Consider the following 16,879-nt stretch of genomic DNA (forward strand, 5'->3'; position numbering starts at 1 on the left):
CCCTCTCAGAGGACAGAGCTAGAGATGCACAGACACATCCTGGCGCCGTATCTGCAGCTGTTTCTGTACCCATCCATCTACCTGTATCCACCTTAGGCTACACACCCATCCATTAGTGCTCACGTCCCTAATGTAGTCTAATTCAACACAGTCCTTTCTAGCCTTCCCCTGCATCACATCTCTTTCTTTCCAACAGTGAACAAGAAATCTGACTCCCACCACCTACCACCCATGTATTGATTTATCCAGCCACAGAATCCATAAACAGAAATTCCAGACTTGTTAATTCACGTCCTCCTGAGAAACAGTGTTTCCCAACTAGACTATTGTGCTTATGTACAGGGCTTACAGTGCCCCTCATCTGATGTTCGCCATCAAAAACCCTGCTTTCCAAAGTTACTCAGCTCAGCACCTCTTTCTCCCCCATTCCCATTGTTTTGTTTGTTTTGTTTTTTGTATCACTGAGCATCAACCCCAGAATTTCACTTATGCAGAATAAATGCTCTATAGCACTGAGCTATATATCCAGGGTCTCTCTAAGTTGTTAATTTTCTAGGCCGGGCTTGCATTTGGGATCTTCGTGCCTCAGCCTCCCAGAGTACTATGATACAAACATGCACCATCATGCCTGGTTTAAATAGTTTTTTATCTGACTTCAAAGAAGCTAACTGTTCTAGTTTAATTTTTTAAAAGCCTCAGCTTTTTCATTTTCCACTGTTTTTTTAAAACAGTCCAAGGTTATCACTCATGAAATCATCTTTCTCACCTCAAAATACAGCAAATAGAAATAAAATACTTTTTTATCATAAGATATTATGATTTTTATCATAAGATATATTTTTATCATAAGATTTTTTATCATAAAAAATTTTTATAAGATAAAAATTTTTTTATCATAAGATTTTTTATCATAAAAAATTTTTATAAGATAAAATAAAAAATTTTTATATTTTTTATAAGATAAGATAAAAATTTTTTATCATAAGATATTATGAAAAGACTCAGGACAGTAAAATGTGACAGCAAAAGGTGGCTGAGGAACACCGATTCACGGGATCCTTGTTCGGGCAGAAAGGCAGTCCGAGCCTCGGCAGAGATGGCTGATGATGGCAGTGTGAAAACCACATGCTGCCTTTGTTCAGTCGTCCGTGCTTGAAACTGGGCACCAGGGAATGCAAGTGGCCTGTGGCTTTCCAAAAAGTGCAACATGACAAGTGAGGTTTCATGCACACTACCAAGAAAGGGCTGTGGAAATATTGTCCTTTGATTTTTATCCAAAGGAAAGGGACTTCTAGCCACAGGAAGACTGCCTATGAAGGTTGGATCCCTGAGAAGTCAGGGCAATAAATACATAAGTAGGTGCACACAACTACTTGGAAGGCTACTTTGGAAGCCTGGTGGCTGCATGTAGTCTGACAGCTTCATGGTTAGTCTCAGCACTGAGAAGTGCTTCCTGTTAAACCTTCAGTGTGAGTTTGTCCGTAGAGGCCTGCTGTAGTATTTCTACTGTTTCTCAGCATGGCTAGGAAAATGCAAAGCAATGTTCCATGAACACCTGTGCAAATCGCATGAGAAGCCATAGACACACGCTCTACTCTACATCTGAAGGCAGGTTTTGCTCGGAAGCTTTGGCTAACCCAGCTGTTCCCAACATCCTGCACAGGCCCTGGCTTCTAAGGTTACAACTGCATCTATGCCCAAGAAGCAATCACAAAAACCATCCCTACACTAGGACATTGTACTTCAGCTTTCTTTCTCCTGATCACAAGAGCAGCTAGGGAGGAACTTGTAAGAAGCCTTCAGGAAGTACTAAATAGTTGGTGCTTATCATTTATTTAGAAAAAGTAAGACACATCTTCTAGAATCATCTCTTGAGAACAGTTAATAGGCCTGAGATTGCATTCAACGGGACACGCGAGTGCCAGCAACACAAGGACATCACGTTGGACTTTCGGGCTTTCACACAAAAATGACTCAGGCACAAGCAATGGCTGCAAGGAGGGGACAAGAAATCCACCCGGACAGACGGTGGCTTCACTGATGGAGCAGGTGGAGGTGGTCTCGGATGAACCTAAAACTTGACTACGGTGTCACAAGATGTAGATGAGAAGGCAGACACTTCAGACCAAGGGACCAGTAAGGCCCAGATAGCAACCGTGCTGGGCCTGCGAGGGAAAAGACTGCTGTCCAGCATCCTGAGATTTTCGATTTCACAGCCTGGTCCCAGCCCATCCAACCTCAGCCTCCCAGGGAGGTCTTGACGTGTGGTCAGTTCATTCCCCAGCAGTTTCCTGCCTGTGTGTCTATTCTAGAGAAATGAAAACAGATGCCTAGATAACACTGCTGTGTGAATGTTTACAACATCTTTGTTCTCAATAGGCAAAAACTAGAAGCCACCCTGATGCCCACCAGCTGTTGAATTTTATATAAATGAAACGTGATACATCAGTACAGGGAAATAGTATTCCTCTACAACAGAGAACAAAACGCTGACACACGTTAGGACGTGGATGAGACCTGAAAATACTGCATTAAGCAAAAGAAGCCAATTACAAAGGACCATGGACCCTCCGACTCTGCTTATATGAAATGAACAGGACAGGGAAGCTGATGGAGAAAGGAAACAGGCTAGCGGCTTCCAGGGGCTGGGACAAGCGGGATGGGCAGTGGCTGCTGACCGGTTTCCTTGGGGTGCTGAAAATGTTCTGGGATAGGTTAGCGCTGATGGCTGCATAACCTTGGAAATATTCTGAAAACTACCAAAGTGTACCCTTTGAGGGGTTGCCATTACAGAATGCAAATTGTTTCTGGTTAAATTTCTTTAAATTAAATCACGTGTACATGTTAGATATGCATAACCATCATATTCGTCAGAGGGAACGTGTACCTGATACACTTCGATTCCTGTTTCTTTCCCAATCCCCTCGCCTCCCTTCAACCCATCTTCCACTCCCTATTTACAAAGCTTTGTTTTCATTGTATTCTCTTTGTTACCCTTTTTTTCTTTTCCTTCTCTTCCTTTCCTTCTTCCCCCTCCCCAGTTCCTCTCTCCTCTTGAATGATTTCTTCCCATTTCACAATATCTTTTTGCCCTTAATCTACTCAGTTTCTAACACCAGGGAGACAATTCTGTTTACACACGTGATTCCAATTTGTTTTACTTAAGAGTATAATTTTAATTGCATCCATTTACCTACAAATATCTCACGTTTATCCTACTTTATGACAGAGCAGTATTCCATTGTATGAAAAAACCACAACTACTTTTATAAAAGAAAATACCTCTTCCCCCAGTCCCAGTAAAGGTGAAGCCGCAAGAACCTGCGCTATAATTTGCCCTCCAGGTGGCGCTGGAGTGCACAACAGCGTCAGCAGCTGCCTAGGTCGGACCTGGCTGGACTGTCCAGAGCAGGGGCGATTTTAAGAAGCATCTACTTCCTCGGGTCAGCACTCAGAGAGTCTGATTCACCAGACCAGGAAATCAGTAGTGTTCTGAATGCTACTTGCACAAGCCCCCCACCACTGAGAAGAATCATTTCCTTGCCTTTTGTAGCTTCAAGAAGCCAGTGTTTGCCTTGGCTCGGGGACCCCTCCATTTTCACAGCCACCACAGGTGAGTTTCACCTCCTAACTCTGACTTTCTCCTGGCCTCTGTCCACTTTTAGAGGACCCTCTTATAACTCCATGGGACCCACCCAGATAATCCAAGGCCATTTTTAAAATCGCTTGATTTGCAATCTTAATCCCAACTGCACCCTTCGCTCCTCTTTGCGATGTGACCTAATGTGTTCACAGGTTGTGGGGTTTGGGACATGGGCATCTTTGGGAGACATCATTCTGCCTGCCACATATCAATTTCACGTGGCTGGACTCTTGATGATATAAATTTAATTTCTGACTCTAAAGTCTGTTGTAGTATTTTATAATGTGCGTTAACCGTTTTCTTTTTTTAACATAGAATTTTACTCCATGGTATTGGAACTAACTATAACAAGCCAAATAAGACTAGAACAGTGTCGTTTATATTTCAGTATGGAGAAAGAATATACATTTAAGAGTGTGCACATAAGCACAGTGCAAAGGATTCCTTTCTACTACAGAAATTGAGAGCCAAGCATGGTGGAACACACCTATAATCACTAGGCAGGCTGAGGCAGGAGGAGTTTGAGGAGTTCAAGGCCAGCCTGAATGGCATAGTGAGACTCTGTCTTGAGAAATGGAGACATGTCTGGGTCACTTGAATGTTACTTGTGCTTTTGTCCAGTCGTGAGACTTGTACTGGTTTTCTCAGGCTACAGGAACAGTACCACAGAGCAGGTCGCTCAAACAGCAGACAGTAATTTTCCTGTCTGCAATTCAGGGCATGGCAGGGTTGGTTCCATCCTACAGTCATGAAGGAAATGTGTGTTCTTGGCCTTGCCTTTGGCTGGTAGATGCTGCTTCTCCCTGTGTCACTACCATGTCCAAATCTCCTCATAATGACTCTAGTCATGGTACATTAGGACCCACTCTAATGACTTCACTTTAATTTAATTATTATGTAAAGGTCTGGTCCAAACACAGATATATTCTAAAGTAGGAGGATTCAGGTTTCAACACATGAATATGTGTGTGTGTGCATGCACACTAGGGACTGAACTAGGTTCCAAACCTTTCTTCTGTTTTTTATTTTTAGGGCAGGGTCTCACTAAGTCACTAAATTGCCCAGGCTGGACTTCAACTCCTAATCCTCTTCCCAGCCTCCAGAGCTCCAGGATTACAGTTTGCACTGCCTCACCTGGCTCACACAGGAATTTTCTGAGGGAGACATAATTCAAGACATGATATCATGGGATGATTGTGTTATCCCATAAAAGGTGACCCTGTGGCCAGCTGAATCTCACATGCTGCCCCCAAGCATCTTCCAGGAAAGATTCGGACACACATCTGGTCACAGGTCCAGAGTCCAAAGAGTGTAGTTTGGCCATAGTGACTGTCACTGATGCTGGCTGCCACAGTGACAGCAGCAAACCATGGATTTGCAATATCTGGTCGACTCAGTTGCCCAAAGGCAACGAGAGATTCTTTTTCTGAGCACAGAATGGATCGCTGTGCGGGAGCCATGTTGGTGCAGGGGTAGGGAACCCTCAGCTTCACCGCAGCACAGGGTGTGTCCCTTCCTCTTCTGCTGGAAGTCAGAGGAAGTCACAAACAGCATTATCTGTACCCAGTGATCTCAGGGTGAGTGGTGGCTAAGGGCTTGTGAGATCACCAGAGAAACCGCCTAAGGGATCCAAGTCACTCATGACCCATTAATATCAACTGCCGATTGCTAGGCATAGTGACACACACGTGTAATCCCAGCACGAGGGAAACTGAGACAGTAAGATCATTGTGAGTTCCAGGCCAGCCTGGGCTACGCAGCAGACTATCTCAAAAACAAAACAAACAACAAACATGAATTGTCCATCCGGAAAAGACGGATTTTCTTAGAAAATGCAATCAGTGGAGAAGCCATTACATTGTTTTGGTTGTACACTATTGTATATCGTGTGAATTCATTTAACAATGGTATGTTAGACATTGTGCATAATAAGGAATTAGAAAATTTGTGGGTTGGTATTTTAACAGTAGTTTATTTATTCATATGTTTTACAGTGCCTCAGTTCATATCTTTCTTTCTTTCTTTCTTTTTCTTTCTTTTTTTTGGTACTGGGATGGAACTCACGAACTTGCGCTTGTCAGGCAGGCCCTGTGCCGCTGAGCTATGTCCCCGGCTTCATACACTTCTTGTGTGCTCAAGAGAATGAGCACCTTCAGGGAGCTTCTTCTCCTTTGTCAGAGAGGGCCGAGGTTCTGATTATTTTGTGCTCCTTAAACTCTGGCTCTGCTACTGGCGGGTCACCTTGAAAGGTCACTTTGGTGTCCCTGGGCCTGGCACAGTCAGAATCGTTCTCTTGTGTCCCAGCCTCACATCACGCGATCCGGAACTCTCAAGAGCAGTGGCAGGAAGCCAGCTCGGTCACACTCTGCACTTGTCAGAGAAGACCGCCTTTCGTGCTGAAGACAAGGTGCAGAGCACATCCAGGGTGGGTGAGGCTTGGCTTGTAGAGTCCCTGGGCGTCTGCTGACGTGAGTCTTAAAGCATCCAGAATCTCCAGGGAACCAACTCCTGCTACTGACTGAGGCCACACCCCCAGCACCTCCTTTATGCATCGCTTTTGGGACAGTGTCAGCCATCTACACCACCTCAGCCTGAATGGTCGATGCGAGTAGAAATGTGTTACAGAGAGAATGCACTAATCATAGATTCCTTCTCAGAAATGACTACATGAGGTCAGGCATGGCGGCATACATCCTGTAATCCCAGCACTCGGGAGGCTGAGGCAGGAGGATCACTGCTGTGAGTTCAAGGCCAGCCTGGTCTGCATAGTGAAATCCTGTCTCAAAAAGGTAAAAAATAAATAAATAAATAGAAAGAAAGAAAGAAACGATTGCACAGGGCTGGCTCACAGCTGCGATCACTATGTGATTCTGGTGATAACAGGAGCACTGTGAGGTACTCTGGGATCTCTAGCCCGTTTTCGCAGGGTTAGCCCTGGGTGACCCTCTTACAGGGAGGCCTTGTCATTTTCCATGGCAGTCAGAGCAGATCTGCAGACAGCAGATCTTCTAAACCCATCTAATTAATGCAGCCCCATACTGACCTCTCCTGGCCCTGTTCTCCCTCGCACATTTAACTACTGTTTTCCATGATGTTGATATTCTTCCAAATCTGTATTTCTCTATGTTTGCATCAACTTAGGTATGTAAGTAGATACGTGTCCATGTGAATGTAAGCGTCAATACACTTACACATTATATAGAGATGCGTAAGTTTGATATACTAATGGTATATAATATAATGCAATCATATAACATTATGAAATAAAATTATAGTATACATTATGTATTATGGGTATTAGGTATTATGCCTTATATAATGTATTATGTTATACATTCTATATTAGTATTATGTAAATATTTAAATTGGCTTAACATTATGTACATAACATTTATTGATAGATGCATGTGTGTCTGTGTACATCAAACATTTTACCTGCCATGCAGCAGCTTGCTTTTTTTCCCTTAGCGTCTTGTCTTGCAGATTTGTATATTTATTGGTAAATTTTCTCTTATTTTTAATTGCTTTGTAGTGAACTAATGTAGCATTTTACTCACTTCCCTATTGCCTTTTACCTAGACAGTTCCCAGCTCTCTGATACACAAGAGTGCTGCGTGTGACCTTGCTTTTGCTAGTCTGTCTCTAATAAGTAACAGTATTCCCTGTGATAGATTCCAAAAGGAACAAACATTGACAAAAAGGATATTTCATTTTGATTTTAATGAGTACTGACAAGTTCTGTTTCTGTTATGTTACCACCAATAGGATATGAGAGATATGTCTTCACAATTTCCCAACATTTGACAAAGCCAGTCTGTTTAATATTTTTCAATCTGATAGCCAAAAATGGAATATTACTCTTGCTTTAATTTATATTTCTCTTACCCAATTTACGTATCTACTAATATAACACAGAAATATCATGTTACGTTTAAACATGCCTTACAGAAGCATTCAGTAAGAAAAGAGATGTATTTTAACTTTTTAGAGCATATTTGATCAATAAAATGGGGAAATATTGTCTTTGATACAGATTTAGAAGACAGAAAGGAGGAAATATTTGCTGACGTGACTTATTTTAAAAATCACACAAGTATTTATTGACATTATGATGTTGAGCTATTACCGTTTTAGGTATATTTATTGAGAATGAGATGAAACCCAGTCATTTCTCCTCAGGAGACAACTCTAATCTGTTCACTGTCTTCCTGTTCACAAGTATGGAACAACATAGCAGCACAGCAAGGGCTGCATGTGACAGTTTGGGTGTGATCTTGCTGGAGGTGATGGCTCATCTCTGTAATCTCAGCACTTGGGAGGCTGAGGCAGGAGGGTCACCATAAGGCCAGCCTGGGCTACACAGCCTGTCTCAAAAAGAAACAGCTCTTATTAGACTTAAACTTTAAGACTTATAAATAAGATCACAGCAAAACAATGTGTCTTATAACTACTGAAATAATTTATTATAACATTTTCTAAAATTATTTAATTTTTAAAAAATGAATAACATGTGTTTGAGAGCAAAAATTCAGGCACATGACTCCCTTGAAGCTAGCAGGCTAGGGAGCAGACAGTGTACTGAACACCCACAATGTGCCAGCCAATTAGGCACAGGGCATAAAGATAAGAGAAGCAGTCCTTCAGGATGGGAAAGACACACAATTTTAATATTACACTCAGGGCCAACACACCTAAAAGCCTAAGTCCATTTCTGTGTCCTGCTAGGCTTTCCCTATGCCCCAAGATCTGGGAGCCTGAAGCCTACATTTCCATTCTCTCTTGTTGGCAGCATTATAGGTCAGGCCCGGGCACTGAAAGGCACTCACATGAGGCTTACGAGGTAGGAGACAAGGGGGCCATTATTGCCCACCTGCAGGGGCCAGCTAGGCCTCTGAGGGATGGCCGATAATGAATATTTGTCAGCCATCTCCAGGAGTCCTTCTGCAGATCACCCACTCTGGTGCCCTGGGTGCCTGAGATCACCTGTAGCGACTGCCCATGATTCCTGAATTCCTGAGTTCCTAAAACCTGGAAATGGTTGGAACCAGCTAATGCATCAGGTCTGTAATTTGTTTCATTAATCCTCTTGCCCACAGTCCCTTGTCCCTTTGACTGCCCCTTGTCCCCTAGTGCTTGGAGGAAAGCAAAGATTTGTCCTTGGTAGTCTGCCACAGGCCCTGAGCACCCCTGAGCTCATCTTGTCAGATGTGCCAAGGATGCCAAGCCCTTGTAACTTTTACAAGGATGCCACTTCTCAAGGATGGGTTTGCAGCAGTCAGCTTGAGAAATGAGATCTCCATTCAGGACACAGGGTAGGTGGTGGTGGTGGTGCTATTTTTACTGTTTGCTATGAAACACCTGGTTCTCCAATCTGAATATTCCTTAACTGATATAAACCTGCTAAATTTGTCTGTGCCCTCTGCCACACCCCAAGACACACAGAAACAGTGGTGCTGCATTCCTCAAGCTGCCTCTTGTGAGAGCAGAAGTCTTTTTGTCTCTGATCCAAGAGTTATGCCTGCTGCTATAGTAACAGGTTAGCTTTTAGCTTTGAAAGTAAGGTGAAACCAAATTCCATCCTCAATAGTTCTTACCAGAATTGATACCAGCCAGTTCCAGATATGCATTTGCCTCCTCTGTTTGCAGCACCTTTTCCTGCACCGTGAACCGAGGCCTATTAGGGGGCCTCAACTGTTGACTGTGTACCCTGCACAACATCGCCAAGGAAGGCATGGACAAGAAACTCGTGCCTGCAGCATTCATTGTTTTTCTTGTGTGTCCATCATTTAGAGGCATTTAGGTAACAAATGAAGGTCTCTTAAAGATTCCTGTAAGGAGCCAGGTCAGAGTCAAAACCACCTGCCCCTAGAACATGGTAGACACATTGATCCAAGGACTTAGATAGAGCCTTAAATGCCCCAAAGCTAACTTAGAAAGTGGAATTGGACTCTCTCCCAGTATCCCATGGTGAATCTGGATTTCTCTTTCATGCAGTTTTCAGCTCTGCTCAGTTACAGTCTCAGTTCTTTGGAAAGAAACCTTCATCCAGGGGACACAGCAATGGTTCCATTGCTCTTGGAGCTATAGCTACTGTCTGGTCCTGCAGCAGTGGGAAGGCAGACAGAGAAGGAGTCACACTACCATGGAAGTAACTGTATAACATGAAATTTTAAGGGTTTTCCCTATACAATAGGGCAGGGAACAACATGCTGAGAATTCAAGAACTCCACTAGGGCATCTCTTGGCGATTCCACACCCAGGGAGAACTCTACATGGGCAGCTGCATCTCTCCTAGCTCAGGCAAGGCAATCTGTGGCCTCGGATACCTGGGGAGGTAAAACTCCAAGCCAATCACCAGGAAGGTCATCCAGGCTGGTTTGACAATGACTAAGTAAAAGGGGGCTCCAGGGTAATCAGGAAGATGATGAAGATCACTCATGACCACAGAACCAGCTAACGCATCAGGTCTGTAGTTTGTTTCATTAATCCTCTTGCCCATAGTCTTTTCAGAGGTGGCTATACCTTGACACAGGCTCCATGATGGATCAAACCAATGCTTCCTCTCCTGAGAAATAAGTGAGAGTCCCTGCTCACCAGGGGGAAGCTCCGTGTTTTAGCTGTAGGTGCTGAGTCTGCATGAAGAAGGGTAGACTGCAGCATGACTTCTTAGGCCACCTGAGATCCCTCCAGGCTCACCTGTTCCCCAGGGCTTTGGCTACATTGCCCTGTCTATGCATATGCACCGAACAGCTTCACACAGCCACACGTGACAGCACAGCACAGGTCCGTGCCAATGCCGCATACTTTTTCTGCTTGTTTTTGCTTCAGTGTTACCAGTGAGGCACAGAAAACACCAAGAGAACTTGACAGAAGGCTCATGCAATTGCAACTTGGAAATTAAGGGAAATACTGTCCTGTGGAAATACGTAACCCCTGGGGAAAGGCAGTTGTGTGGATAGAGTTTTCGCCTTCTCCCACTCCCAGCCCTCAGACAGCAGATGCTGAGGATGCCAGTTCCTTGAGGTGAAATCCACATCTCCTTCTGACCGCCACTACTCCAGCTCAGTGGTGGGCTCCGTCCTTGAGCCCAAATAATCATACAATAACATTCAAACATAATGGTACTTTGAAGACTGGTGCTGTGTTTCCCGTATGCCCAAACCCCTTTAGCAAGGCAGTTTCAAGTAAAGAAAACTTAGTGCTCAAGTCCTTCCTACTCGCAGACTCTTAAGACTCTCTCCCACAAAAACAAAATCTCTCTGTCCTTTACCCCACCGTTAGCAAAGTAGTATTCTGATTCTTCCCTGTGGCTTTGCTTGATCTTACAACAGACTTTCTCACAGTACACTTGGTACAGTGGGTCCTCAGCAATTGCCAGAGGCGCCCCAGCTGCCAGACAGGTAAAGCCTGTTGCATGCAAAAGGAGCTTCCCAGCACTGGGGAGGAGTCCATCCCACCCGGCGGGGCGGGGCCACCTACCCTGTGCCACCGCAGGTCCCACACCGATGGGCCACTCCTTGTTTCATGTGCCATGAGGGCCGGGCGTTTATCTCCTGCTGGCGACCCAAGCACAGCTCTGCCTCTGTCCTCCTTTGGTCTGCAGCTCAGCTTCCTGCCCAAGCTGTAGAGGAGACCTCTGCCATTTTGTTTCCTTAGATAAAAAGAAAACATGGGAAAAGTACAATTAAGTAGAAGTAATGTACTGGGAAGAGGAGAGGCATGGTTGTAAGTTCATTATTGCTTCTTCTTTTTCTTTTTAACAAAGCACCAATGGCCTCAGAAGGACCTGCCACGGTTGTCAGTGCCAGGCAGTGCCCAGAGGCTGGTAAATGGCAGCTTGAAGACTTGTTTTCCATAAGCTTAATGAGGTCTGCCTCTCTAGCATTGATTGCCAAGCCAAGAAATTTTAAAAAGAACACACACACACACACACACACACACACACACACACACACACACGAATATGCACACATTCATGTATGAGAATGGCAGGAGCCAAATTAACTCCAAGGAAAAAAATCACAACCTGCACCACGAGTGCTTTTCCTCACTGAACCCCAGATGAGCGTCCGGATGAGCATCAACCATGAGACCAGGTGCCCATGGTCAGGCTGTGGGCATCACTTGTCTGTGGCTTGGCAGAGACTTTGCAGAGGGCTTCTGAGCCGTGCGAGGAACACACAGCTACATGGATATGTCTGGTCCTACTTCTGATGGCCTTCACTGCAGACCTGCCCTGGGCTGATGCTGAATGCTGCAGCCACGTGGAACATGGGCGAGGCTGTGCTGTGTGACGCTGGCACCAGCCTGGATGCCTGCAGTTAGCACTGATTGTTCCAGGTCAATTTTTGGGCATCATTTTGCCAACTTGCCTACGTGTTTGGTAGAAATTATCCTAAATGGAGGAAATTTCTGGTGCCAGTTCAAGTAAAATTGATGACCTTCTGTTCCTTTCTTATGTGATTCATTTTGGGTCTGTTTAAAATCTGTTGGATAAGGTTGTAAGAAAAGTCTGTAATGAAGAATTGTTGTAGGGTAATATGGTTTTCGTTTCACTTTGTTTGATTTGGGTTTTTGTTGTCTTTTTGAGACAGGGCTTCACTATGCAGTTCAGGCTGGCCTTGAACTCACTTTGTAGCCCAGGCTGGCCTCAAATTACAAGTGATCCTCCTGTTTCAGCCTCCCAAGTGTTAGGATTACAGGTGTGTACCATCATGCCTGGCCTGGTAATGTGTTTTGAGTATCAACTCCGACATTAAAAGAACACTCCATAGCAGGGGAGAATATTGGGATTAGAAGAGAACCCAAATCTCCACCTGGGTCAAGAATCCCTGCCACCCACTGGGTTACATGGATTACTGAGCCCCAAAGTTTCATGATTATACCTGGCTCTAACAACGGATTTTCTGTTCTGGACATTTCTCTTCACAAGACTGTTGAGCTCGCAAGGAAATACTATCATTCATTCTTTCTTTCAGCTACAAATCAGAGAAAAACAATAGACCTCATTTTCATCATCTTCAGTCTAACTCTGTCCTTCAAATTTCTTTCCTCCTCCTTGAGTTAAAGAATGAAATCTCCAACCAGACCCAAGCCTTTTCCTGTGAGTCAGCACCATTCATAGATGGAAGCAAGTGCTGCCTGGGAGCCAGCATCATGCATGGGCTCCTGCCTGAGTGAAGACAGCCAGATCCCAGCCCCTTGTAGCATGTGAGCTGGCAAATAAGAAGTATCAATCCCCCCCAGTCACTCCCGCTCTCCCTGTAAGCAGCCAGGTGATCTGGAGGAAAGCAGGCTGTGATGATAGCTATCAAGATGAAACACAACTGGATGCCTGTGGTACTCTGGTGTCTCACTGACCTTGCGGGTCGAGGGCCAGTGGTCTGATCATCTGTTCAGAGGATAGTGGTAGGCAGTGTAGCATCTACGGGGAATCTCCTTTGAAGGCGGTGAGCATTGCAGATTCCCTATTGTCTTGTTTTGAAGTCCTACATTATGTTCACTATTTTGTTGGGTTGGGTTTTATTCTCTTTTGTTTTGTTTCACTGTGCTAAACCCGATGGCATGAACAGCTATTCAAAGATAGCAAGATATATTTCAGTAACTTTTGGATTTACTATAGGCTTGCTTTGAAGTCCTTTATTGCATTCTTTGTTTTGTTTTTTATTGTTTCTATTCTACTCTGTTCTGTTCAATTTTTACTCCGTCCGAAGTATCTGCAGCTACTTTGAAGACTACAAAAGGCATCACAGTAACTATTGTTGATTTCATAATGTTTTGAAGTCCTGCATCTCCTACACTGGTTTGTTTTGATTGGTTTTATCCTGTTTTATTTTCCTTGGCTTTATCCTCTTTAAAATAAAAATTTAAAAAGAGGAATGAAACCTCACACACGTATCTGGATGAAAAGAGACACAGAGGATGTGGGGAAGAGGAGGTAGGCTTGGGCTGGGCATTTTCAGGGCAGCCCAGAGAGATGGTGTAAGGCAAAGAGCCATGCAGGAGGGACTCTGTGCCAGGGAGGCACATGGTGGGAGGAGCAGAGGCCAGGGCAGCAGGACATTTGTCAGCGAGTGGGGTGATCTGCCCTTCTGCAGAGCTGCTTGGAAGCACTGATCCCTTCTAATCCTGCCATTGTTAGTCACAGCCTGTGCTAGAGGACAGAGCTGAGATCATTTCTCTTCTTCCTGCACAGCTTCCTGGGAGTGTTTCTTTAGCTCAATTGTTCATCTCTTTCTGAACTGAGTGGCTCCTGTACCTGGTGGCTCTGTGATCCTTTCACTCCTTAAGGCCCAACCCGGAAGTCTGATGGAAAGGATTTGCAAATAGCTCTATTGTGTTTCCTGTTGAAGGAGGAAACAGCCAACTGGACATGGTCCAGCTCTGTATTGGCCTGAGAGTTGGGAAGCAGCGAGATTGTTCACCTTTTTTAGGGCAGAGTGTATGCAGCCAGGTTGGGCAGGTTCATACATATCACGCATCAAGAAGAACAGTGAGTTCTCAGAAGGAAGATGTTATTAAGAAAGCAAAGCCAAGAGCAGCACAACTTGGAAGAGAGGGAAAAAATATCTGAACAACTGTCCAAAGCTTCCAATCCCGAGCACTCTGGGTTTTGAGCTGAGCCAGCTTCAGAAAACAGATAAGCTACAGTGCATCCTGATTCTGGGTCAACTTTACCAAGAGCTGGAAAAAATAAAAATCTTTGCAAATCAGTCATGTTACTTCCGTCCACGCTCCGATGACTTAGAGAACAGTGGTTTCTAGGACAGAAAGCTTGTCATTTATTCTGAGATGCAACAGCCTTCCCTGGGGTTTCCACCACTTCCACTCATCCAGGGTCCGAGTCAGAGTGAAGCCAGGTGCGGGATGGTGGAGCAGAGCTTCCAAGAGGAAGCAAGTCTCAGTGTGCACCATCCCAGGGCGTGAAAGGTGGGAGCACATCAGGCAGGAAGGCTGCTCCATGCCCCAAGCTGCTTCCCTGCAGACCACCTGCAGACACACACACACACACGCACACACACGCACACACACACACACACACACACACACACACACACGCACACACACACACAGACTCCTGAGCTCTCGCCCTGTCTCTTCTTCACTGGGTCTTTTCCAGTGAGGCTTCCTCCTTTGCTCCCTTTATTCTTTTCTTGTCCATAGAGTTGGAGCCACAGTGTTTAAAAAGCACTCTGTGACAACAGCTTGTGGCAGGTCCTCTTAATGGGGCTGAATTACTGAGAGAAGCAGAGACATCAAAATCAGGGACACACAGTGTGGTGGTCAAGCAATGAGCATGTTGCTGCAAACTATTTTACAGGTTTGCCAAAAAACAAAATTGAGTTCCTCCAGGTTTGCAGGCTGTATCTTTCAATGGGCAATCCATGGAGGCATGAGATTTAACTTTTTAAAAGAGGGTTAGATGTGCTCTCAAAATCAATGTCCTGACATAAACCAAATTTGGTTCTGAGTCTAAAATAGTTCAGTCAAGTGGTATTCGACTTTGAAGACCAGCTGTCATCTTGGAAATACTGACCAGGGGTTTATATGTAAGATCTGGTGAAGTGTCTTTGGAGAGATAGGGGAATGCAGGGCACCCCAAGTCCTTCAGGTTAGGTTGGAGCCAGCAGCTATCACTAATAAGCCCTGACCTGAAGCACAGCTCCTGGATTACCCTTCTCTGTGATTGGTTTTAAGAACTTCAAGGCTGGCTATCAGGGCTCCAGAGCTAAATCAAAGAACCCCACACATGCCTGCATGAGTCACTTCTACCCTAGGCAGTGTCGGATCCTGAGGAATGGGGACAAAGTGAAACAATGTCCCACAGATCACGTCTGACTTTCTGCCGTAGTGTGGTGACTTGGTATCCCCTGGGGAGGCACTGAGCGGAACTCTAGGCTGTGACACCCTCTGGGAGCCTGGTTGGAGGCTGCTCTTCCACCTCTGCGCCTCCTCAAGCAGACCCTGGTGCAAGGGTGAGCTGAGGTTGAGAAGCTGCTGGCCTCTCCCGCTTGTGGGATAAGATTGCAGATGCCAGAAGCTGACAGCGCTGAATGTCCTGCTCAAGGAAATGCCCACGGATTCTCTGGGCCACAGTCACCTAAACAGGACTGTCGCTGGCTGTGCTAGGCAGCCTTGTCCTCTTGAGAAGGCTCTCAGCTGGGGACAGTTTCGCTAGAGCTGGTAACGTCTGCAAAAGCTTTTGGTCGTCACTGTGCGGCGGGTTGCCGCAGGCAGCTAGCAGGTAGAGCCTAGCGAAGCTGCTGAACATTTTACACCATGCAGGACAGCCCCTCGAGAAAGAATTATCCTGCACACGGTGTCATGATACCCCAGCTCTCAAGCCTGCCCCCCACCGCACCAGGGAGGAAGCTAGCTCTTAGGGTTTGCTGGGGCTCAGTGCTTCCCGGAGGGAGGAACTACATTCATGATAGTGTGGGGACATCCGTCCTTTGGATTGGGCTTGTTATTTGCCACAGCAACCCTAATGAACAATTATAGAGTCAACAGAAAAAGACGTAGGAGGGAATGGGTTTGTCTGTGTTGTTGGCTAACACATCCCAGATTCCTGGAACAGTACGTAGTGCATGGTTCACACTCAACAGATATTTACCAAGGGAATGGCAGACAAAATATCCCTCAGGGCTCTTCCCCCATCGGGGAGACAACAACAAACATAACCCACACTTGTTGATTGTTTCTCAAATGCCAAAAACTACATTGTCTAAATTAACTGAATTAATCCTCACATTCACTTTAGGTAGTGGGCAGTAAATAAAATTTATCACCCTTATTTTGCAGGTGAAGAAACTGAGGAAAAGGGAAGCCCAAGATCACATAGTCAGCACCAGAACCAGAACGCCTGGGCTCTTGGCTTCTCACCCGACAGCCCCATTTTCCCACGTAAGACATTGTATGCATGGGTATGTCACTGCCTTAGCCCCAGTGAGGGTAGCCCAAAAGACACAAAACATGAAAGCAGCTGCAGGGTTAGACTTGGACCCCAAAATTATGCTAAAGAAGCCAGACAAGGAAAGAGCGACCCACAGGTATTCGGGAAGAACTAGAGGAGACTTTGAGCCTGGGTAGCGGTGACTGGTGGGCTTGGAGAAGTTAGTAGCTGTCTATCTGGTTCTCCAGCCAGCTTCTTGACTTTCATCCTTTGCCACTGGCCAGTGGTGTCCTGTCCAGTGCTCACCTGCCCTCTTAGACACACACATGCACTTCATCAGAGAG

General features: G+C 45.2%; 1 long non-coding RNA gene across 1 annotated transcript; it reads right to left on the bottom strand.

The window, feature by feature from the left end:
• Positions 1 to 7,381: 7,381 nt before the first annotated feature.
• On the bottom strand, positions 7,382 to 11,844 carry LOC134472181 (uncharacterized). Its single transcript, XR_010042056.1, has 3 exons — positions 11,670 to 11,844; positions 11,123 to 11,294; positions 7,382 to 8,007 (listed from the first exon to the last, which is right to left on the bottom strand). It is a non-coding gene; the product is annotated as an uncharacterized LOC134472181 (long non-coding RNA).
• Between the last annotated feature and the right edge of the window lie 5,035 nt (positions 11,845 to 16,879).

Source organism: Cavia porcellus, unplaced genomic scaffold (assembly GCF_034190915.1).
Source record: "Cavia porcellus strain 051 isolate PalLab524CR breed Dunkin Hartley unplaced genomic scaffold, mCavPor4.1 scaffold_22, whole genome shotgun sequence".
Classification (NCBI taxonomy): domain Eukaryota; kingdom Metazoa; phylum Chordata; class Mammalia; order Rodentia; family Caviidae; genus Cavia; species Cavia porcellus.